Raw genomic sequence first — 24,430 nt, 5'->3', positions numbered from 1 at the left:
CCGTGTGGTAAATGGCATATTGGCAAGTTTACGCTTCTCCTCCGACAATTTTATTTTAGGTTTTGGAGTCCTTTTTTTTCTGATATTTGGTGTTTTGGATTTGACATGCTCTGTACTATGACATTGGGCATCGGCCTTGGCAGACGACGTTGCTGGCATTTCATCGTCTCGGCCATGACTAGTGGCAGCAGCTTCAGCACGAGGTGGAAGTGGATCTTGATCTTTCCCTAATTTTGGAACCTCAACATTTTTGTTCTCCATATTTTAATAGGCACAACTAAAAGGCACCTCAGGTAAACAATGGAGATGGATACTAGTATACAATTATGGACTGCCTGCCGACTGCAGACACAGAGGTAGCCACAGCCGTGAACTACCGTACTGTACTGTGTCTGCAGCTAATATAGACTGGTTGATAAAGAGAAGATGTCTATGTAACTATGTATGTATAAAGAAGACTGAAAAAAATCCACGGTTAGGTGGTATACAATTATGGACGGACTGCCTGCCGAGTGCAGACACAGAGGTAGCCACAGCCGTGAACTACCGTACTGTACTGTGTCTGCAGCTAATATAGACTGGTTGATAAAGAGAAGATGTCTATGTAACTATGTATGTATAAAGAAGAATGAAAAAAAACCACGGTTAGGTGGTATACAATTATGGACGGACTGCCTGCCGAGTGCAGACACAGAGGTAGCCACAGCCGTGAACTACCGTACTGTACTGTGTCTGCAGCTAATATAGACTGGTTGATAAAGAGAAGATGTCTATGTAACTATGTATGTATAAAGAAGAATGAAAAAAATCCACGGTTAGGTGGTATTACAATTATGGACGGACTGCCTGCCGAGTGCAGAGACACAGAGGTAGCCACAGCCGTGAACTACCGTACTGTGTCTGCTGCGACTGGATGATAAATGATATAAAAAATATATATATATCACTACTGCAGCCGGACAGGTATATATTATATATTATATAATGACGGACCTGCTGGACACTGTCTGTCAGCAGAATGAGTTTTATTTTTATAGAATAAAAAAAAAAAAAAACACACAAGTGAAGTCACACGACGAGTGTTTAACTTTTTCAGGCAATCACAATATAAGTATACTACTAACTATACTGGTGGTCAGTGTGGTCAGGTCACTGGTCAGTCACACTGGCAGTGGCACTCCTGCAGCAAAAGTGTGCACTGTTTAATTTTAATATAATATGTACTCCTGGCTCCTGCTATAACCTATAACTGGCACTGCAGTAGTGCTCCCCAGTCTCCCCCACAATTATAAGCTGTGTGAGCTGAGCAGTCAGACAGATATATAATATATATAGATGATGCAGCACACTGGCCTGAGCCTGAGCAGTGCACACAGATATGGTATGTGACTGACTGAGTCACTGTGTGTATCGCTTTTTTCAGGCAGAGAACGGATATATTAAATAAACTGCACTGTGTGTCTGGTGGTCACTCACTATATAATATATTATGTACTCCTGGCTCCTGCTATAACCTATAACTGGCACTGCAGTAGTGCTCCCCAGTCTCCCCCACAATTATAAGCTGTGTGAGCTGAGCAGTCAGACAGATATATATAATATTATATATAGATAATAGATGATGCAGCACACTGGCCTGAGCCTGAGCAGTGCACACAGATATGGTATGTGACTGACTGAGTCACTGTGTGTATCGCTTTTTTCAGGCAGAGAACGGATATATTAAATAAACTGCACTGTGTGTCTGGTGGTCACTCACTATATAATATATTATGTACTCCTGGCTCCTGCTATAACCTATAACTGGCACTGCAGTAGTGCTCCCCAGTCTCCCCCACAATTATAAGCTGTGTGAGCTGAGCAGTCAGACAGATATATATAATATTATATATAGATAATAGATGATGCAGCACACTGGCCTGAGCCTGAGCAGTGCACACAGATATGGTATGTGACTGACTGAGTCACTGTGTGTATCGCTTTTTTCAGGCAGAGAACGGATATATTAAATAAACTGCACTGTGTGTCTGGTGGTCACTCACTATATAATATATTATGTACTCCTGGCTCCTGCTATAACCTATAACTGGCACTGCAGTAGTGCTCCCCAGTCTCCCCCACAATTATAAGCTGTGTGAGCTGAGCAGTCAGACAGATATATATGATATTATATATAGATAATAGATGATGCAGCACACTGGCCTGAGCCTGAGCAGTGCACACAGATATGGTATGTGACTGACTGAGTCACTGTGTGTATCGCTTTTTTCAGGCAGAGAACGGATATATTAAATAAACTGCACTGTGTGTCTGGTGGTCACTCACTATATAATATATTATGTACTCCTGGCTCCTGCTATAACCTATAACTGGCACTGCAGTAGTGCTCCCCAGTCTCCCCCACAATTATAAGCTGTGTGAGCTGAGCAGTCAGACAGATATATATAATATTATATATAGATAATAGATGATGCAGCACACTGGCCTGAGCCTGAGCAGTGCACACAGATATGGTATGTGACTGACTGAGTCACTGTGTGTATCGCTCTTTTCAGGCAGAGAACGGATATATTAAATAAACTGCACTGTGTGTCTGGTGGTCACTCACTATATAATATATTATGTACTCCTGGCTCCTGCTATAACCTATAACTGGCACTGCAGTAGTGCTCCCCAGTCTCCCCCACAATTATAAGCTGTGTGAGCTGAGCAGTCAGACAGATATATATAATATTATATATAGATAATAGATGATGCAGCACACTGGCCTGAGCCTGAGCAGTGCACACAGATATGGTATGTGACTGACTGAGTCACTGTGTGTATCGCTTTTTTCAGGCAGAGAACGGATATATTAAATAAACTGCACTGTGTGTCTGGTGGTCACTCACTATATAATATATTATGTACTCCTGGCTCCTGCTATAACCTATAACTGGCACTGCAGTAGTGCTCCCCAGTCTCCCCCACAATTATAAGCTGTGTGAGCTGAGCAGTCAGACAGATATATATAATATTATATATAGATAATAGATGATGCAGCACACTGGCCTGAGCCTGAGCAGTGCACACAGATATGGTATGTGACTGAGTCACTGTGTGCTGTGTATCGCTTTTTTCAGGCAGAGAACGGATTATAAAGTAAACTGCACTGTCCTCACTAGTAAACTCTCTCCACTCAGTCTCTACACTTCTACAGTAACAGTACTCCTCCTAGTCAGCTCCAGTAAATCTCTCTCAGTCTCTTATAATCTAAATGGAGAGGACGCCAGCCACGTCCTCTCCCTATCAATCTCAATGCACGTGTGAAAATGGCGGCGACGCGCGGCTCCTTATATAGAATCCGAGTCTCGCGATAGAATCCGAGCCTCGCGAGAATCCGACAGCGTCATGATGACGTTCGGGCGCGCTCGGGTTAACCGAGCAAGGCGGGAAGATCCGAGTCGCTCGGACCCGTGAAAAAAAACATGAAGTTCTGGCGGGTTCGGATTCAGAGAAACCGAACCCGCTCATCTCTAGTTTTAAGCTTATTGTATATTTCCTTACAGTGATCATCTTTGTTGTCTAAGTTGCCCCATGACTGTGAGTTTTAATAACCACATGTGTAAGTATTACAGCCTGTGCTCACTGACTGGTGGCCTTGCAGACGTGTTGATTCTGTGTTTGTATATGTATTTGTTTGTGGACGTGCACGTACAGATATATGCATTGATTCACCCTTACAGAATCTCCATTTGAATATGGCCTCACAAGCCGTGCAGCCTCGGTACTGTCTGAACCTGACATATTGATTTGTCTGAGTAAGTGTACGATGTCATTGGCATCGTTATGCTATAGTTGCACCCCACCCTATAGGCCTGAATACTTTGTATTAGTATATGGTGATTCACGCCTTTGGTGTAGGTGTCCACTCCTGGTGATTACTAACAGAGATGTGGTATTGTGCCTTTGACCCACACTTGGTGCCAATGGGCTTTTTTGAAAACTAGTCTGACGGGAGCGGTGGTTGTTTATTTATGTTTTTTGTTCTTTGTTCTTTTGTTATTGTATTAATTCTTATTTTGTTCATTTTTTGTTTTTTTATAGTAATCAATATATGTGCTTTCAAAATATTGTGTATAATTGGAAGCTTGTCTTGATAAAGATCCTAAATTGAGGATCGAAACGTCGACTTAACAAGCCGAATCTCGACTGAAATAAAGTTATTGTGAAAAAGTGAAGTTTCTGGAAATCATTTTGATTGGATGAGTGCACCTCCACACTGCTGGACTCTTGTCTAAATATTGTGGGTCTACCGTTTTATGGAGATTCCCACTAGGAGCACCCCATCGTTGTTCTTTCCTTGATGCGAGTGCAGGACTATACATGATATATATATATATATATATATATATATACTGTGGCCACACCCACTGGGGGGGGGGGGGGGCTGGGAAGTTGTTGTACTGGGGCCCAGGATTTCTCTTGGCAGCACTGCGTGTACTATGTGACTCGGGTACATATGCAGTGCATCCAGCAGTGGCCAACTACATGAATATTGGCACTGAGTGCACTTACCCTGTACCTGTGGATTAGGCCCTACATCATGTTTGAATGAATAACCTGGACCGTTAGCGTGCCTTGATGACCCACGTTTGGGAACTTCTGTCAAATTGGAATTTATACATGAGATGGACCAAAGACATTGTCAGCATTTGATCCTGCACAAGAAATAAGAATGAATATAGATGACGGAAACTGGTCACTAGCAACAGTGGAAGTCAAAGCTATTCTCAGAACACTGGTAAAGGCATAAGAGAAGAAACCAAATGTATCTGAGGCCAGGAAGGACAGATGTGTCATCAACACAAGATAATATAATCAGGAATGACCACAAGAGAAGACTACTTACTCAGCATGTGGGGAAGGGGAGCTCAAGAGCATTTTGAAAGTTCACTCATGTGTTTCTGTGAAGCAGCACTAACTGCAAATGAGACTGTCACTGGCCAGGAGTTGGAAACGTAGTTGAAGGAAAACAGGCTTCTCAAACCCAGACAATGGGAAGAGTTTATAGAGTTTAAAGTCAGCACTCAGGACACACTATTATACAATTATACTACTGCTGCCAAGCTCTTTCAGTATTAGTGGATTCTATCTGCCTTTCATTGTAGTGTGTGGAACATACAGAATTTTAGTTATTTATGTATGTGTGTCTATTTATTTATTTTAGTAAAATAATTATATATGAATCAAGGCAGACTCTTTGTTGTTTATTTCGGTGGTGAGTGAAAGCGGACACCTACTGAGATATATATATATATTTAAATAATTACAATTGGTTTAAATTCAAGCGCACCATTGTCTTTCTTTTTTCTTTAACACTATTATACATAACCAAGCTTTACTGTATGTCAAAAGAGGTGGTGTAATATATTTCTGTGCAGCTCATTAACTTAGTATTTTGTTGCACGTATGTTTATCCCTCTGCAGCTTCTTTAGTCTCTACATTCCAATTTTGTATATAAACCCCATAGGGCTTCCTCAGTTTGGTGTAGTAACTAACATGGCATTATGGGGCCCTCCCTCAAATTTCCATATGGGTTCCCACTTCCCAGCAACAAGAAAGTCTAGAAGACCTCATATGTTAAACTGTTACTAGACCATGTCAATGTCCATCCATTGTCCCAAGCCACCTCGCCACCTGTTCTTCTGAGTGTGTGCGCAGACTCTCCCTCCTCCCGGCTCATCGATAAAGTTGAGTAATATTGGTTTGCTATAAATAACGGTAAATAAATAAATAGAAATAATTCCTTGCTAGTTCACCCATGATAAGGCGCACATATTTGTTTCTTCAGCAATTGGCGCCTTATCGACATGCTAATCCACAGTGCAATGCAGTCATTTCATACACAACCCGCTCATTCTCACGGGAATGTTCTGCTCCTACTGTTACGTCAATAGAACCAATAATGACTCCTCCAATTTGAACCCAAGGCGAGCAATACAAATCTATTTATTTGTTCATCAACATGGATTGCAGAAGAATGTTATTCTAATGTATCAGTGTTTTTTACTATCATCAAGCCTGAAGTCTTAGCGTGACTCCTGCAGATAAACAGAAGGCAAAATTATCTGAGTCTTTCTTTTGTAGTGAGGAATCCTGTTCAAGCAAGCACTAAGCCAGCAGGTTCACCAAGAGGCTACTGAGCGTGCAGTGGAACACATTATGCTGGGTGGGTGCCGTCTGGAGAACTGCCAGTTTTTCCTGTTTTTTTCTTCTTCTCTTTGATAGACATTTCTTCACAATATGCATCTGTCTAATCATGGCATGACACTATCCTTCAGTAACAAAATAGAGAAATTGCATCTCAGCTGTCAAGCTAATTACACAAAATACAAGCAGAATGCATTATATTATGCAGTAGGACAATGCATTTTCTGCTAATTACTCCATTATGACTGACAAAGTGCCGGAGACAGTGACAGATAGTTATTGTTTAGATAGCACAGATGGAGTGATACAGGGTAGCTCTAGAACTGCAGTTCAGCAGGTACAGTACTATGCGATAACCAGCGCTATAGACAATCACATAGTAGCACTGGCGTATTTAGAATGGGTGCAGTGTGTGCAGTCCACACAGGTCCCTGAGGTCCAGTGGGGCCCACACTGCACCTGCACACCCTGCATCCATTACTTTTAATACTTACCCTCCGGAGTCCGGCGGCGCAGCAGCGCTGCTGCAGAACTCACCAGGAAAGTTGCACAGCTTCATTTTCCTGGTGTTTCACGCATGCGCAGTAGTAAGAATTACTGGGAAAATGGCTGCTGCGTAATTTTCCCAGAGATCTGTGCATGCGCTCTAGGGACCCTAGTGCCCAGAGCTACGGCGCTGCCGGCTAGAGGGGGCCCAGACGGAGCCTGCACAAAGGCCTCCTCCTCTCTAGATACTCTCCTGTATAGTAGTATCTCAAAATACAGCAAAACGATATACTGTACACAGCTCCTTCCACTAACTTCAACATAGGCAGGAGTGTCGCACATCAACTTCACATCACATTCTTCAACATAAGTGCAGGAATGGTGGCTTGAGGTTTAATTTCTTCATTATAATTATATAACAGTTTTTTCTGTGTTCCTTTTTTCTTTCTCCTACTGTACTAAAATTACAGCATACACTAGAATTTATAAATGTCCCCTTTTATCTGATATCTGGTATGCAGGGGCATATTATTATGCAGTGTTACATAAAATATTAAGATTCTTCCTTATCACCACTAATCATAGCAATAAGAAGTATTTTTTCGCTAGAATGTACAAAAAGACAATAACTGGGACAGGTGCTCTGATAAAAGCATGTCTTAACAATCACTGAGAAGTAAACTGATCTGGGTTCAGAACTCCGCAGAGCTACTGTTCATGTGCGATCATCAGATTTGCAAGTGGTCATTACTGGAGAGGGATCCTTCTGATCCCCCTCCCAAAACCTTTTTTGCGAAACGCCATCTAGTGCTCTCAGGGTCAGGTTTTGGGAAGCTACGTTTTCTGGAGCTCCGTAAATTTCACAGTTTAGCATTCTCCACAAGGAGAATTTTTGTAAATGAAAATGGATGAACCACAGAAAATATCTCTGACATCTGTTTTGGTCCCTCCTTCATACATCCTGGAAATAGTTAATTTATGATGGATTGGGGCAGTTCCCCGATCCCCTGACACCTGGGTCTGGGAATCGTGGAAACTCAACATGTTGAATTTCCCTGATTTGCTGATCCCGCCTCAAAAATAATTGGATCGCCAAATTGAGGAATTTTAACATGACGAATTTTCCTGATCCTCCAATGGTTTGCCAATTAATTATTGTGCACCTACAGAGACCACCATCTAATCCATGTGATGGAACTTCACCACCTCCGCCTGAAGACAGTGTCACCTCTGAGGAACCCAACTCCTACAACTGTAGAGGGTGAAAACGCACAGTTTAAATGGCAAATACTGGGTACCATAGGGTGCTTTTCCGACTTCTGTTTATAATTACTGGTCATTTTCGGCAGTTGTGACAGGGTGGGGAATCAATTAACAGCTGAAATCTGCACAAACCAGTCCTACGGCATTTTTGACAGCTTGGCATTTCCTCAAACCATTCTCACTTTTACACTGACACCTAAGGAAAACAGAGACAATAGGGAGAGAAGAAGACTCTTTTGTGGGCGCACTCTTTACTTTACATAAATATAGAAAAATAGTCAAAGTAGATTAAAATACAAATTTTAATAATTCAACAAGATAATTCAACAAAATTAGGACAATTAGTGGTTCATCAAGAAGATAATGGTGGTCAAATAATTAACAAAATATTAGAAATAGCACTATGTGCTGATATGAAATGAAAACTGGGTTTTGGCTGACGGAAGAAAATTCTAGACGTTATATATTAAATGGTACATTCTACTAATAAGCCAATCACTGTTATGCATTCCCCTGTAATATAGTCTGGATACTGGTGGTACTTAAGAGTAGTATAAATATCACTGTCTTGTCTCCTGCCAAAGAAGAGAGGGGAGGAGGGGGCGGAAAGGGGAAAGACGAAGACTGGAAGTAGAAGAGCAGTGTGAATCTGCTGTCAGTGTTAGACACTATATGGGCTCAATCAATGAGCTCTACTGCACTGAGTATTCCTCAATGGTCACCCACTTGAGTACTGACCCAGCCCAACACTGATTAGCTTCCGAGATCAGACGGCTTCGGGCGTTTCCAGTGTGGTATGATAGTAGAGGAAATGAACAATATTTCGAAGCTCTGGAATCACTGATGAGAGTTCACGAATTTACAAAGTTATTAGGACAGATACCAGAAATAGAGGAAATCAGATGGATCTGCTGCCAATGTTAGACAGGGACATGACCCTGAATCACTGGTGAGAGTCCACGAAAATTAAGATGGGAAGAAAATAAGTAGATAGTGATGAAGTCTAATAGGCTTTAAATCCCAAATATGGCAATAGTAAAATGAGCTAGAATATTTACTTTATAATTGGCAAAAATTGCCTAAATTATTGCCAATTATAAAGTAAATATTCTAGCTCATTTTATGGGTGACCATTGAGGAATACTCAATGCAGTAGAGCTCATTGATTGAGCCCATATAGTGTCTAACACTGACAGCAGATTCACACTGCTCTTCTACTTCCAGTCTTCGTCTTTCCCCTTTCCGCCCCCTCCTCCCCTCTCTTCTTTGGCAGGAGACAAGACAGCGACATTTATACTACTCTTAAGTTTCACCAGTATCCAGACTATATTACAGGGGAATGCATAACAGTGATTGGCTTATTAGTAGAATGTACCATTTAATATATAACGTCTAGAATTTTCTTCCGTCAGCCAAAACCCAGTTTTCATTTCATATCAGCACATAGTGCTATTTCTAATATTTTGTTAATTATTTGACCACCATTATCTTCTTGATGAACCACTAATTGTCCTAATTTTGTTGAATTATCGTGTTGAATTATTAAAATTTGTATTTTAATCTACTTTGACTATTTTCCTATATTTATGTAAAGTAAAGAGTGCGCCCACAAAAGAGTCTTCTTCTCTCCCTATTGTCTACGTTCCCATACTGACTCAGGGTGCACCACCAAACAATATCAGAATTAGAAAACAGCGCTTTCTTGCAATTACCTGATTTTGGTTTTAGAAAATCAATTTTCTATACTTAATATTTCCTGTGCGGTATTCCCTTCCTTCAACCTAAGGAAAACACTCTGTGCATAATGCCAGCCTGCCTCCTATGTTTGTGCCATCATAGGCTAAAGTGTGCACTGCTTTTAACCTGGGAGGTAGCGGATGATGAATTGCTTTTTAGCAATGCCCTAAGAAACTGGAACCAATTTGTGGCTTCTGTTTAAAAAATTTTTTTTTTTTTACAAACGTAGGCAATAGTGTCCTGTGCAATGCATTTTTACAGCAAGTAGAAATTGATCGAAATTGAATATTATTTTATTCGAGTCACACTCAAATAGAAATGAGCATGGATTTGCATGTGCATAGAGAGATTTGAGATGAGCGGGTTCGGTTCCTCGGGAACTTCACCTATTTTACACGGTTCCGAGGCAGCCTCGGATCTTCCCGCCTTGCTCGGTTAACCAGAACGCGCCCGAACGTCATCATCTCACTGTCGGATTCTCGCGAGATTTGTATTCTATATAAAGAGCCGCGCGTCGCCGCCATTTTCACTCGTGCTTTGGAGATTGAACGGAGAGGACATGGCTGCGTTCTCTACCTGAAAAGCTCCGTAATCTGTGCTCAGTGTGCTGCAAATATCTGTGCTCAGTGTGCTGCAAATATCTGTGCTCAGTGTGCTGAAAATATCTACGTTCTCTGCCTGAAAACGCTCCATATCTGTGCTCAGTGTGCTGCAAATATCTGATCAGTGTGCTGCATTGTGGGGACTGGGGACCACCAGTATATAATATATACTTTTATATAGCTTCTATACTGCTTGTCAGGACACACATGGGTCACAGTTACACCGCTCTGTACTGATATATACAATAATATATATACTTTTCTATAGCTTCCGCCTTCTATACTGCTTGTCAGGACACATGTGTCACAGTTACACCGCTCTGTACTGATATATATACAATAATATATATACTTTTCTATAGCTTCCGCCTTCTATACTGCTTGTCAGGACACATGTGTCACAGTTACACCGCTCTGTACTGATATACAGTAATATTATATATACTTTTCTATAGCTTCTATACTGCTTGTCAGGACACATGGGTCACAGTTACACCACTCTGTACTGATATATAAAATAATAATATATACTTTTCTTATTTTCTATAGCTTCTATACTGCTTGTCAGGACACATGTGTCACAGTTACACCGCTCTGTACTGATATACAGTAATATTATATATACTTTTCTATAGCTTCTATACTGCTTGTCAGGACACATGGGTCACAGTTACACCACTCTGTACTGATATATAAAATAATAATATATACTTTTCTTATTTTCTATAGCTTCTATACTGCTTGTCAGGACACATGGGTCACAGTTACACCACTCTGTACTGATATATAAAATAATAATATATACTTTTCTTATTTTCTATAGCTTCTATACTGCTTGTCAGGACACATGTGTCACAGTTACACCGCTCTGTACTGATATATACAATAATATATATACTTTTCTAGAGCTTCCATACTGCTTGTCAGGACACGTGTCACAGTTACACCGCTCTGTACTGATATACAGTAATATTATATATACTTTTCTATAGCTTCTATACTGCTTGTCAGGACACATGGGTCACAGTTACACCGCTCTGTCTGTACAGATATATACAATAATATATATACTTTTCTTATTTTCTATAGCTTCTATACTGCTTGTCAGGACACATTGGTCACAGTTACACCGCTCTGTACTGATATATACAATAATATATATACTTTTCTATAGCTTCTATACTGCTTGTCAGGACACATGGGTCACAGTTACACCACTCTGTACTGATATATACAATAATATATATATACTTTTCTATAGCGTCTATACTGCTTGTCAGGACACATGTGTCACAGTTACACTGCACTGTACTGATATATACAATAATATATATACTTTTCTATAGCCTCTATACTGCTTGTCAGGACACATGGTCACAGTTACACTGCACTGTACTGATATATACAATAATATATATACTTTTCTATAGCTTCTATACTGCTTGTCAGGACACATGTGTCACAGTTACACTGCTCTGTACTGATATATACAATAATATATATACTTTTCTATAGCTTCTAGTATTACAGTGCAGCATTTTGGTGACTAACAGTATATAGTTGTACAGTAGGCCATTGCTGTATCTTGCAGCTCTGTGTCACTGCAAGTATCCATCCATTCCATTTTCTTCCAGTGATTTGGACCAGTAATACCATTGATTAGAACGAATAATTCCAGTGATTTTGTCATTTTCTTCCAGTGATTTGGACCAATAATACCATTGATTAGAACAAATAATTCCAGTGATTTTGTCATTTTCTTCCAGTGATTTGGACCAATAATACCACTGATTAGAACAAATAATTCCAGTGATTTTGTCGTTTTCTTCCAGTGATTTGGACCAATAATACCATTGATTAGATCGAATAATTCCAGTGATTTTGTCATTTTCTTCCAGTGATTTGGACCAATAATACCATTGATTAGAATTAATAATTCCAGTGATTTTGTCATTTTCTTCCAGTGATTTGGACCAATAATACCATTGATTAGAACTAATAATTCCAGTGATTTTGTCATTTTCTTCCAGTGATTTGGACCAATAATACTATTGATTAGAACGAATAATTCTTGTGATATTGAGGTGTTTGTGTCGCTTAGCTTAGCCGTCCAGCGACCACAGTGCACCTCTTTTTCTCTTTTCTTTGCATCATGTGCTGTTTGGGGGCCAATTTTTTGAAGTGCCATCCTGTCTGACACTGCAGTGCCACTCCTAGATGGGCCAGGTGTTTGTGCCGCCCTCTTGGGTCGCTTTGCTTAGTCATCCAGCGAACTCGGTGCAAATTTTAGGCCTAAAAATAGTATTGTTAGGTGTGAGGTGTTCAGAATAGAGTGGAAATTATGGTTATTGAGGTTAATAATGCTATAGAATCAAAATTACCCCCAAATTCTATGATTTAAGCTGTTTTTGAAAAAAAACACCCGAATCCAAAACACACCCGAATCCGCCAAAAAAAATTCAGGGAGGTTTTGCCAAAACGCGTCCGAATCCAAAACACGGCCGCGGAACTGAATCCAAAACACGAAACCCGAAAAATTTCCGGTGCACATCTCTAAGAGAGATGGATTTTTTTTTGGGGGGGGGGGGGGGGGTATTCAAACTGAAATCTAAGGGCCTAATTCACACCTGGTCGCTGCAGCGGTAGCGTACGCAGGCTCAAGCCCTGTGCTGTGTGTGCATGCGACGGCATCTCACTTGTGTGATCGCCTCTGCCTGATTGACAGGCAGAGATGGTTGTGGGGCGTTTCGGCAATGCCGCAGCTGTGTTTTCAGGGTGTGGTCCGGACAACGCAGGCGTGTACGGCCCATTTGTGGGGCGGGCGGCGGCGACTGCATGACGTCACAGGCGGCTACAGTGACCCTAAACATGGCGGGCAGAGAGCTACTCAGCAGGTGAGAAAGCATTTCTGCTGTGCAATGCTTTCGCACATCTGTGGTGGGGGGAGGGGGGCAGGACCCGGCGTGCATGTCAGAGATTTTGATTGTAGATGTGTGTTTTTCTCAACATCTTCGATCAGATCTGAATTAGGCCCTAAATTGCACTGTAAAAATTAAGCAGCCAGCATTTACCATGCACAGAACCATTAACCCACCCAAATCTAACTCTCTCTGCACATGTTACATCTATCCCCCCCTGCAGTGCAACATGGTTTTGCCCATTAGTGTGCTTTTTAGGTTTGCTACTAACAAACCTGAATACCCCCCCCCCCCCCCCCCATGTGTGTGTCCAGGCTTAAGGATGTACCACATTTTCTGTACACACCAGCAGATGCCTTACAACTACGAACAGTCCAATTACTTAACCAATGGAATGGTTTTATTGAAGATAAAGCAGGTACAGCCGTACTCACTGCTACACAGTAATAGTTGGGGCTTGAGTGGAGCTGGGTGTCATACAGATCACCAACCGGAGAATGTTTGTAGGTTGCTGGGTAGCGGTGCAGGATGCTGCAACAGCGTCTAAATCAGCAGGTAATCGCAGTTCTCAGTTCTACTCTCTGAGTCCATCTTGGTACAGGTAATGAAGCTTCCCTTGAGGAGTAGCAATATGGAGTTTACACAGTAGAGCACTCCACTTTCAACAGGTGCAACCAAAAAGAGATGTATGCAAGTTTTAGTTGCACTCAAGTGCATCAGATTGCAAAGCTGGTGCCATGTTTCACTGTGTAGATGATCGCTGCTTAAGGCAGATACACACCCTGAAAACTGTCATGACACGCCTGCCTTTTTGCTACCACTCCCCCAATTTATCCCATCACTCGTATAAATTCTCATTGTGAGCAGCATCACAAAAGGTACCTTGGCAGATGTGAAGTGCGAACGCAACGCATACGCAGTCTACCGATAATCGCCCAATTGCGCGAACATCGGAATTGCATACAAACATGAATTATAACCAATGTACACTAAAATGGAACAGGAAGCGTTCAAAAATTGCACTGCAAGAATGTAAAGCACGATTGTGTACAGTCTCATTTAGTAAAATGATTTCCATTTTTCCATTGATGTACTGTATATGCCTCTAACGATGTATTAGATACAGAGCATTAAGACTGATAGTCCCACACCTAGCACAAGAGACAAACGTATCCACTGCCTCTGAGAGTTGTGCAATAGTGTGTGACTCCTTTTTTGCTGATACTGTATGTGACAACAGGGCCAATATAATACCTGTGTGGCATGAAAATGACCACAATACAGATATTTTACATGTTGGTATAGAGGAAGATGACCACTATCAACCTGTGTATATCGTCCTCTTCCAGCAGTCCTAACTGGCATTGATGATGCTGGAAGTGGTATGTGATTCGCAATCTGGGCAATTATCGAATGACATTGCGCACGCATGAGCAAAAATATTGACAGAAATTGCGTACTGATCGTAATCGTGATGCAGCCGCTGTTTGACTAACAGGAAGCCGATGTTTCTAGGTGGAAACCTGCCGTTTTCTGGGTGTGTCTGAAACATCACAGGCGTGCCCAGGCGTTTTTAAGGAGGGCCTCTGATGTCAGCGATGACCACTTCCAGCCTCTTGTGTAGCAATAATTGTGGACGACCTTGCCTGGCGCAGATACAGTAGGTAAAATCTTCGATGTTCCAGTAATTGCGTATGGTTTTGCGATCAGCCCGCATATTGCACTGCATTCGCAATTTCTGCAATGGACTTTTTTTTCTCTATTTCTGGGCGACAACTATTTGATCGCAGTAACTGCTTTTTAGCAGAAATTGCAGTCCTTACAGAATAAAGTCCCCTGGCTCTTGGGTCAGTCCATGTGTGGCCAGCTTTTAATTCTACCTGTGCCTTCATTTGAATAACTGGTTGTCATTAGCAAACCAAACTTTCATTGCGCAACAGAAATGTTGTAGGTGGTTTACTGCGCAGTATGTCTTACAATTTGATACTGTATGTAACAATTTGCCTGTTGCAATTTCTGCGTCTGGAATCAAGTCTCTGAATAAATCTGCTGTTTGGCTGTTGTTTATTTGTTCTAGCTGCAGGTCTGCGGAAAATATAAACCACCCGATGGTCTCATCTGAAACTTGTCTAAAGTGTCACACTGTCCCATAACAGGGTGCTGCATATCAAAGGCTTCCTGCTGAACCCAGGGCAAAGCATCACAACATCAAAGGAGAAATAAAATAATGTCAGAGCATTACTTTGTAGTACATCTGGTGCGTTTCCTCAGTGTTACACTGGGCTGGCACCAGTCACTATCAGACACCAGACATGTAGCTTGCACAGTCTTTATTGTCTGAGGTCACATATTGTTAATAAACTTTGTAGCATTGGGTATTGCAGCTGTGTTACCAATTGTAAACCTGTTGATGAAATAATGTTGCACATAGCAAATGCATATAAAAAGACTAGTATAACACTCCCAAAGCTGGATATTTTTTTTATTATTATTTTGCTTATTTCCTCATCTCTTCCTCTGATTTTTATCTAGACCAGTGGTTCTCGAATTTGGTCTGCAGGACCCCACACAGTTCAGGTTTTCCAGGTCACCTAGGTGGCACAGGTGTATGAGCAGCTGTCACATTTCAAAGATCTACAGGTGACCTGGAAAACATGAACTGTGTGGGGTCTGGAGGACTGTGTTTGAGAACCACTGATCCAGACCACAGGTTCTCCTCAGGACCCCACACAGTTCATGTTTTCCAGGTCACCTGTGGATTTTTGAAATGTGACACTTAGTGATACACAGTGCACATATCAGGTGAACTGGAAAACATGAACTATGGCCCTCATTGGGAGTTGTTCGCTCGTTGCCGAATTTCGCTATATTGAGATTAGTCGCTTACTGCGCATGCGCAATGTTCGCAGTGCGCATGCGCTTAGTTATTTTACTCAAAAGTTAGGTATTTTACTCACGGCATTACGAGGATTTTTCTTCGTTCTGGTGATCGGAATGTGATTGACAGGAAGTGGGTGTTTCTGGGCGGAAACTGGCCGTTTTATGGGTGTGTGTGAAAAAACGCTGCCGTTTCTGGGAAAAACACGGGAGTGGCTGGAGAAACAGGGGAGTGCCTGGGTGAACGCTGGGTGTGTTTGTGACGTCAAACCAGGAACGAAACTGACTGAACTGATCGCAGTGGCAGAGTAAGTGTCGAGCTACTCAGAAACTGCTAAGAAATTTCTATTCGCAATTTTGCAAATCTTTCGTTCGCAATTCTGCTATGCTAAGATACACTCCCAGAGGGCGGCGGCTTAGCGTGTGCAATGCTGCTAAAAGCAGCTAGCGAGCGAACAACTCGGAATGAGGGCCTATGGCCCGCATTCCGAGTTGTTCGCTCGTTGCCGAATTTCTCTATATTGCGATTAGTTGCTTACTGCGCATGCGCAATGTTCGCAGAGCGCATCCGCTTAGTTATTTTACTCAAAAGTTAGGTATTTTACTCACGGCATTACGAGGATTTTTCTTCGTTCTGGTGATCGGAGTGTGATTGACAGGAAGTGGGTGTTTCTGGGCGGAAACTGGCCGTTTTATGGGTGTGTGTGAAAAAACGCTGCCGTTTCTGGGAAAAACGCGAGAGTGGCTGGAGAAACGGGGGAGTGCCTGGGCGAACGTTGGGTGTGTTTGTGACGTCAAATCAGGAACGAAACTGACTGAACTGATCGCAGTGGCAGAGTAAGTCTCGAGCTACTCAGAAACTGCTAAGAATTTTCTATTCGCAATTTTGCGAATCTTTCGTTCGCAATTCTGCTATGCTAAGATACACTCCCAGAGGGCAGCTGCTTAGCGTGTGCAATGCTGCTAAAAGCAGCTAGCGAGCGAACAACTCGGAATGAGGGCCTATGTTTGGTCTTGAGGTCCGAGTTTGAGAACCACTGATCTAGACTATGGTCGTCTGTGATGGTACCTGTATGAATGCTAAAATTTTTGTATTCTTAATTCTAATTATACTGCACAGGTGACATAGAATAAATATAAATTTGCTGCCAGAGTCAGGATACAGAAGCAGAAGGGGCACTAGCCACCACTGTGTTGTGTCCCCACCCTCCTGTATACCCAGTAGCGGCTCTTGCCACGGGCAAGCAGGCTTTTTGCCCGGGGCGCCGCTGTCCCGCCGCCCTTGCAGGAGCCGCTACTGGTGCCGTGCGGTGCGCCTGACATCATCGCGCACCACACGGCATTGTGGGAGTGGCCATAGACACTAGAGGTCATAAGTGACCTCTGGTGTCTGTGTGGTGCTATGGGAGAGATGTCATGACGTCTCTCCCATAGATCCGAGGAGCGGCGCCAGAGGCCAGAGACAGGACAGCAGTGGTCAGGAAGCAGGAGCGGGGCTGGTGAGTATTTTTTTTGTGTAAGCGGCGCTACAGGGGGCATTAATACTGGGGGCACAGTACTGGGGGCACAGCTACAGGGGGCGTTAATACTGGGGGCACAGCTACAGGGGGCACAGTACTGGGGGCAAAACAACTGGGGGCACAGTACTGGGGGCACAACTACTGGGGCCAAAACTACAGGGGCACAGCTACAGGGGGCATAACTGTGACCATGCCCCTTCCCTATGAAGCCACGCCCCTATTTTTTTGTCTAGAACCGGCCCTGTGTATACCATACCATTGTGCTGCATCCTCTATGGGCACTATGATGATTGGCTGTGCCATATAGCCATGTGTCACACTCCCAACATAACAATGACATGGAGGCACAGTAGCCAGCTGCTTCCCATGTAAGAAGGGGCCTCCTGTTTCTGCTTCTTGTCAGTATCCAATGTACCATGTGAGGCCATTAAAAACACTGATGATCATGTGGGAGGCTTATCATATCTTCTAAAGATGACAAGTGGAGGTGTGGCCCATAGCAACCAACCAGATCTATGTACTATGTACTATCTATGTATCCATCTACTGTATGTACTAGATCATGGGTCTTCATTGAAGACCCATGTACTAGATAATGATCTCTAGAATCTGGTTGGCAACATCTTCACTTGTCCTCTTGGGTTGGTATCGAAATACTGGCGCCCATAATCCCATGCGTCAGTGGGGTGAGTGCATAAGAGCCCCTTGCGGAGCAAAAGAGTCCCTCGCTGCGCTTGCCACGCTGTGGGCATGGTGCTATTTATTCTCCTGGCGGTCGGTATCCCGGCGCTGGTATGCTGAGCGCCAGGATCCCAACAGCTGTGTTATTGAATGCCTCCCGTCCTCTTTAGAAGCTTTGATTAACCTCCCCCTATGTTACGTATTGCATTTATATTTGTAGCACTCCCTACCCATTAGAACCCTATGCAAATGCTTAGGTTCGGCTAATGGTAGACTGTCCCTGTAAATGAGTACTGTTCTATACAATCTATTTCCCTACAGAGTGTAAGCTTGCGAGCAGGATCCTCTTGCCTCTTTGTATCATTTTACTACTGTTTTGTTCCCAATTGTAAAGAGCGACAGAATATTCTGGCACTTTATAAATAACTGTTAATAAATAAATGTTAGGGTCTCCTGCCCTGTGCTGCCACGTCGTCATGGCAACCGGGAGACAAGTGCTAGTGGAGTAACCTGAGCGCAGCTGATACTCCGGTTCGGGTCTTTTGCTGTGCAGTGGTTATAGGCTCTGTGCACGGCAGGGGATCCGGTGCTGGTTTTTGTGCTCACAGTCTGTGAGGTCTGAGTGGGGCGTGGACAGCACCTGCTTTATAAGGCCTCTTTTCAGGGTAAGCAGATGCTGCTGAATCTCTGTTGGTTAGTCAGTTCATGAAAGTTAGCCAGTACTGTGTAGCTTTGTATTTGTTTGTTGCTTACTGCAAATAGGCCTGGGGATTTGGTATTACACTCTGCCAATCCAGACCTAGCAGTAAGACTGGAGTCAGTCGTTTAGCTTGCTGGGGTTCTGTTATTACTCTGTGAACTTAGCAAGTTTGCGGCTGTATTCTAACACTTGCCTGTCTAATCCTGTCTCACTGTGCTAGGTGTCAGGGGTCAGTTTAGTGGCAGTAAGCTTAAACCTGTGCACTGCAAGTGAGAATCAGGATTGTGGAGGCTCTCCTTGTGTCTATCATTCCATCTCTGACCAAGGAGTTTACTGCCACACCCGTTGGTAACCCTTTAGGGTTTTGCTGTTGCCCTTAGCAACAGCATTTCGGGTTCTCTACGTATTAAAACACAACATCTTGCTTTTTACATCTGAGCAGTTCTAATACAAGGGAGATACCCAGTTCCTTAGCCTCTGGGCTTCTCTGTTCACTGTGTGTGTATTTTGTTACCCTATCACCTTCTGTGTACGTTATGTCATATTCCCCAGTTTGTCTGTGAGTCCATTTGTTTTGCATAACAGTTCAAACACCAGTACATTCCTGCAGACACTGGAGTGCATAACAGTTCTGACACTAGTACTTTCCTGCAGGCACTGGTGTGCATAACATATTCAGCAGCCTAATACTCCTGTTGAAATTTTGTGGGAATATGGAGCATACCCCTCAAAATACGTTGCAACAGGTGGTCGATCAGGTGCAGGTCCTGACTCGACAATTTAATGATTTGTCCATTAAAATGCACACCTCCCAGGCTGCTGGCGGAGCTCCCGCAGCAGCAGCACCTGCAGGGGTTAAGGAGCCGAAAGTAAATCTCCCGGATCGTTTTTCTGGAGATCGCTCGCAGTTCTTTTGTTTCAAGGAGAGCTGCAAACTATACTTCCGGCTTAGGCCTCAGTCTTCTGGGTCGGAGATTCAGCGGGTGGGCATAGTGATTTCCTTGCTACAAGGAGACCCACAGGTCTGGGCATATGGGTTGCAGCCTGACTGTCCGTCGCTTAAAAGTGTTGATGTTTTTTTTACGGCACTGGGCATGTTGTATGATGACCCTGACAAGACGGCCTCAGCCGAGGCTCAGATTTCGATCCTTAAGCAAGGGCGAAGGCCAGTTGAGGTTTACTGTACGGAGTTTCGGAGGTTGGCCCATGATACCCAGTGGAATGACCCAGCCCTGAGACACCAGTACCGAAGAGGTCTTTCTAACCAGATAAAGGACCAACTGGTACAATATCCCTTGCCTGATAGCTTGGATCAGCTCATGCAGTTATCCATCCGGGTGGATAGACGGCTGAGAGAGCGTAGGCTTGAAAGGGAGACTGAGATTTCCTTCCTTCCCAAGGGAACCTCAGACTCTGAGGAATTTTCTGAGGAGCCTATGCAGATTGGGGCTACCCGCCTCTCCTCGCGTGAGAAGACGCGGAGGAGACAGCAGGGGTTGTGTTTGTACTGTGGGAATAAAGGTCATGTGGTAGTATCATGCCCAGAAAAGCCGGAAAACTTCAGGGCCTGAGGGTGATGGGAAATATCCTGTCAGGCCAGAAGTCAGAATTTCCCAAGAAGACTTTTATCATTCCGGTGACCTTGAAGATCCTCGGTCAAACTGTCAAGACTGAGGCCTTTGTGGACAGTGGGGCCGACGGGGTTTTTATGGACCGCCAATTCGCCCTAAAACACTCTGTTCCCTTAGTACCCTTGGCATCGGAAATTGAGATTTGTGGGTTAAACGGGGAACCATTATCCCAAGGTAAAATTACCTCTTGCACTAGCCAGATTTCTTTGTTTATTGGAGCCACACACTCTGAAAAATTGTCCTTTTATGTGACTGTCTGTACTTTTGCCCCATTGGTGTTGGGGTTACCCTGGTTAAGGGCCCACAATCCTCAATTTGACTGGGTCTCTGGGGAGATTCTTAGTTGGGGTACTGATTGTTTCAGGAGTTGCTTGAGCCTTCCAGTCAGGCTCTCGCAGCTAAGTTTGCCAGGATTGCCAGGGTGTTATGCAGATTTTGCGGACGTGTTCTCCAAAAAAGTTGCAGAGGTACTACCTCCCCATCGCCCCTATGACTGTGCCATTGATTTGTTGCCAAATGCTAAGCTTCCCAAGAGCAGGTTGTACTCCCTGTCACGTCCTGAGACTCAGGCTATGGCAGAGTACATTCAGGAGAACTTGGCTAAGGGATTTATCAGACCTTCACAGTCTCCAGTTGGGTCGGGGTTCTTCTTCGTGGGTAAAAAGGACGGTTCGTTGCGACCCTGCATCGACTTCAGGGAATTGAACCGTATCACGATTAAAAACTCATACCCACTGCCTCTCATTTCGGTCTTGTTTGACCAGCTTCGTACTGCCACCATTTTTTCTAAGATTGACCTACGCGGTGCGTACAATCTAATCCGAATAAGAGAGGGGGATGAATGGAAGACTGCCTTTAATACCCACTCAGGGCATTATGAATATTTGGTGATGCCTTTTGGGCTCTGTAATGCCCCGGCAGTCTTCCAGGATTTCATGAATGATGTGCTCAGGGAATATTTGGATAGATTCTTAGTTGTATACTTAGATGACATCCTAATCTTCTCCCATTCCCTGGAGGAACATCGGAAGCATGTACGCTTAGTCCTCCAGAAACTCAGAGACCACCGGCTTGGGGCGAAGCTGGAGAAGTGCGAATTTGAAGTTCAGCAAATCGCATTTCTAGGATATATTATCTCCCCAGAAGGTTTCCAAATGGAGGGTTCCAAGGTACAGGCAGTCCAGGATTGGGTGCAGCCCACTAGTTTGAAGGCGCTTCAGCGTTTCCTGGGCTTTGCGAATTTTTATAGACGATTTATCGCTGGATTTTCGTCTATAGTGGCGCCCTTGGTGGCACTCACTAAGAAAGGGGCGGATGTTGCTCACTGGTCTTGTGAGGCTAAAGCGGCTTTTGCCCGTCTCAAAAGGGCATTTGTTTCGGCCAAGGTGCTGCGACACCCAGATCCAGAGCGTCCTTTTGTGGTGGAGGTGGATGCCTCTGAGATGGGTATTGGGGCAGTGCTTTCTCAGATGGGAGTGTCTGATAATCGCCTTCATCCCTGTGCTTACTTTTCCCGTAAATTTTCGCCTGCCGAGATGAATTATGACGTGGGTAACCGGGAATTGTTGGCTATTAAGGATGCACTCGAGGAGTGGAGACACTGGCTTGAGGGGGCTAAGTTTGTGGTCTCAATTCTCACTGACCATAAGAATCTGGCATATTTAGAGTCAGCGAAGCGTCTCAATGCCAGGCAGGCACGATGGGCTTTGTTTTTTGCTCGCTTTAATTTTTTGATAACATATCGCCCTGGGTCAAAAAACATCAAGGCTGATGCGCTCTCGCGGAGTTTTGCTCCAATCCAGGAGACCACCGAGGAGCCGTTGCCCATTGTTTCCCCATCATGTATTAAAGTGGGCATTACCCAGGACCTCTTATCATTAGTCCTTAGAGCACAGGAGCAGGCTCCTCCAGACCTTCCGGTAGGTCTTTTGTTTGTGCCTCCTAGGTTAAGACAGCGAGTGTTCCTGGAATTCCATGCCAAGAAGTCGGCAGGTCACCCGGGTATTGCCAGAACTCGGGAGTTGCTATCTAGGGCGGTGTGGTGGCCCTCGGTGGCTAAGGATGTGGATCAGTGGGTTCGGGCATGTGACATCTGTGCCCGAAATAAGACTCCTAGAGGGGTTCCTGTTGGCCCATTACATCCACTCTCTATCCCATCTAAGCCATGGACCCACATTTCAATGGATTTTGTGGTGGACTTGCCCAAATCCTCGGGGATGACAGCCATCTGGGTTGTCGTTGACAGGTTTTCGAAGATGGCGCACTTCGTTCCACTGGTTGGGCTGCCATCAGCCAGACGCCTGTCTGAATTATTTATGCTGCATGTTGTGCGTCTCCACGGGTTGCCACTTGATGTGGTCTCTGACCGCGGATCCCAGTTTGTGGCCAAATTCTGGAGGGCATTTTGTTCCGATCTCCAGATTTCTGTCAGCTTGTCGTCAGGCTACCATCCGCAGTCTAATGGGCAGACTGAAAGGGTGAACCAGTCCTTGGAGCAGTTCCTCAGGTGTTATGTCTCCAAGTGTCAGACTGACTGGGTTGCTCATCTGTCCATGGCGGAGTTTGCCTATAACAACGCGGCTCACTCTGCTACAGGGATCTCTCCCTTCCTTTGTGTGTATGGGCATCATCCTAAGGCCAATTCTTTTGACCCCCTGGACTCCACGCCTGGTGGTTCCTCTGTGGTTTCAGTCCTTAGAGGTATTTGGCGGAAAGTGAAGAAAGCCCTTGTGTCTGTGTCATTAGTGACCAAAAGGGTTTTTGATAAGCGGAAAAGACCCTGCAGCTTCAAATTAGGAGACTTCGTCTGGTTGTCTACCAAGAATTTGAAGTTGAGACAGCCATCTCATAAGTTAGGGCCCCGGTTCATCGGCCCTTATAAGATCACCAGGGTTATCAATCCGGTGGCATTTCAGTTAGATCTGCCCCGTTCTTTGGGTATCAATAAAACATTTCATTGTTCCCTTTTAAAACGGGCGATTAGTAATCCTTCTTCCAGTGGAAGACCTTCCCCTCTTCTGATACGTGGCCAGAGGGAGTTTGTTGTTGAAAGGATTCTTGACTCCAAGGTGGTTCGGGGTCGGCTGTCATTTTTGGTGCACTGGAAGGGGTATGGCCCGGAGGAGCGGTCGTGGGTGCGCAGTTGTGATCTTCATGCCCCCAGACTGATACGCTCTTTCTTCTCGCAGTTCCCCGATAAACCCGGTGGTAGGGGTTCTTTGACCCCTCGTCAGAGGGGGGGTACTGTTAGGGTCTCCTGCCCTGTGCTGCCACGTCGTCATGGCAACCGGGAGACAAGTGCTAGTGGAGTAACCTGAGCGCAGCTGATACTCCGGTTCGGGTCTTTTGCTGTGCAGTGGTTATAGGCTCTGTGCACGGCAGGGGATCCGGTGCTGGTTTTTGTGCTCACAGTCTGTGAGGTCTGAGTGGGGCGTGGACAGCACCTGCTTTATAAGGCCTCTTTTCAGGGTAAGCAGATGCTGCTGAATCTCTGTTGGTTAGTCAGTTCATGAAAGTTAGCCAGTACTGTGTAGCTTTGTATTTGTTTGTTGCTTACTGCAAATAGGCCTGGGGATTTGGTATTACACTCTGCCAATCCAGACCTAGCAGTAAGACTGGAGTCAGTCGTTTAGCTTGCTGGGGTTCTGTTATTACTCTGTGAACTTAGCAAGTTTGCGGCTGTATTCTAACACTTGCCTGTCTAATCCTGTCTCACTGTGCTAGGTGTCAGGGGTCAGTTTAGTGGCAGTAAGCTTAAACCTGTGCACTGCAAGTGAGAATCAGGATTGTGGAGGCTCTCCTTGTGTCTATCATTCCATCTCT

The 24,430-nt window shown here is 44.1% G+C and overlaps 1 long non-coding RNA gene and 1 pseudogene across 2 annotated transcripts in view; one reads left to right on the top strand and one right to left on the bottom strand.

The window, feature by feature from the left end:
- Positions 1–15,578, top strand: part of LOC134996107 (uncharacterized) — a 117,295-nt gene extending 101,717 nt beyond the window's left edge. The window contains exon 3 of one of the 2 annotated variants that reach the window (XR_010198916.1): positions 15,277–15,578. This is a non-coding gene — a long non-coding RNA (uncharacterized LOC134996107). Of the gene's footprint in view, positions 1–14,714; positions 14,911–15,276 lie in introns of those variants that run through there. The other variant, XR_010198865.1, reaches the window with a different exon arrangement.
- Positions 8,632–8,750, bottom strand: LOC134941891 (5S ribosomal RNA; annotated as a pseudogene).
- Positions 15,579–24,430: the final 8,852 nt, after the last annotated feature.

Source organism: Pseudophryne corroboree, chromosome 1 (assembly GCF_028390025.1).
Source record: "Pseudophryne corroboree isolate aPseCor3 chromosome 1, aPseCor3.hap2, whole genome shotgun sequence".
NCBI classification, from domain to species: Eukaryota; Metazoa; Chordata; class Amphibia; order Anura; family Myobatrachidae; genus Pseudophryne; species Pseudophryne corroboree.
This window is presented reverse-complemented; position numbering and strand designations above follow the sequence as displayed.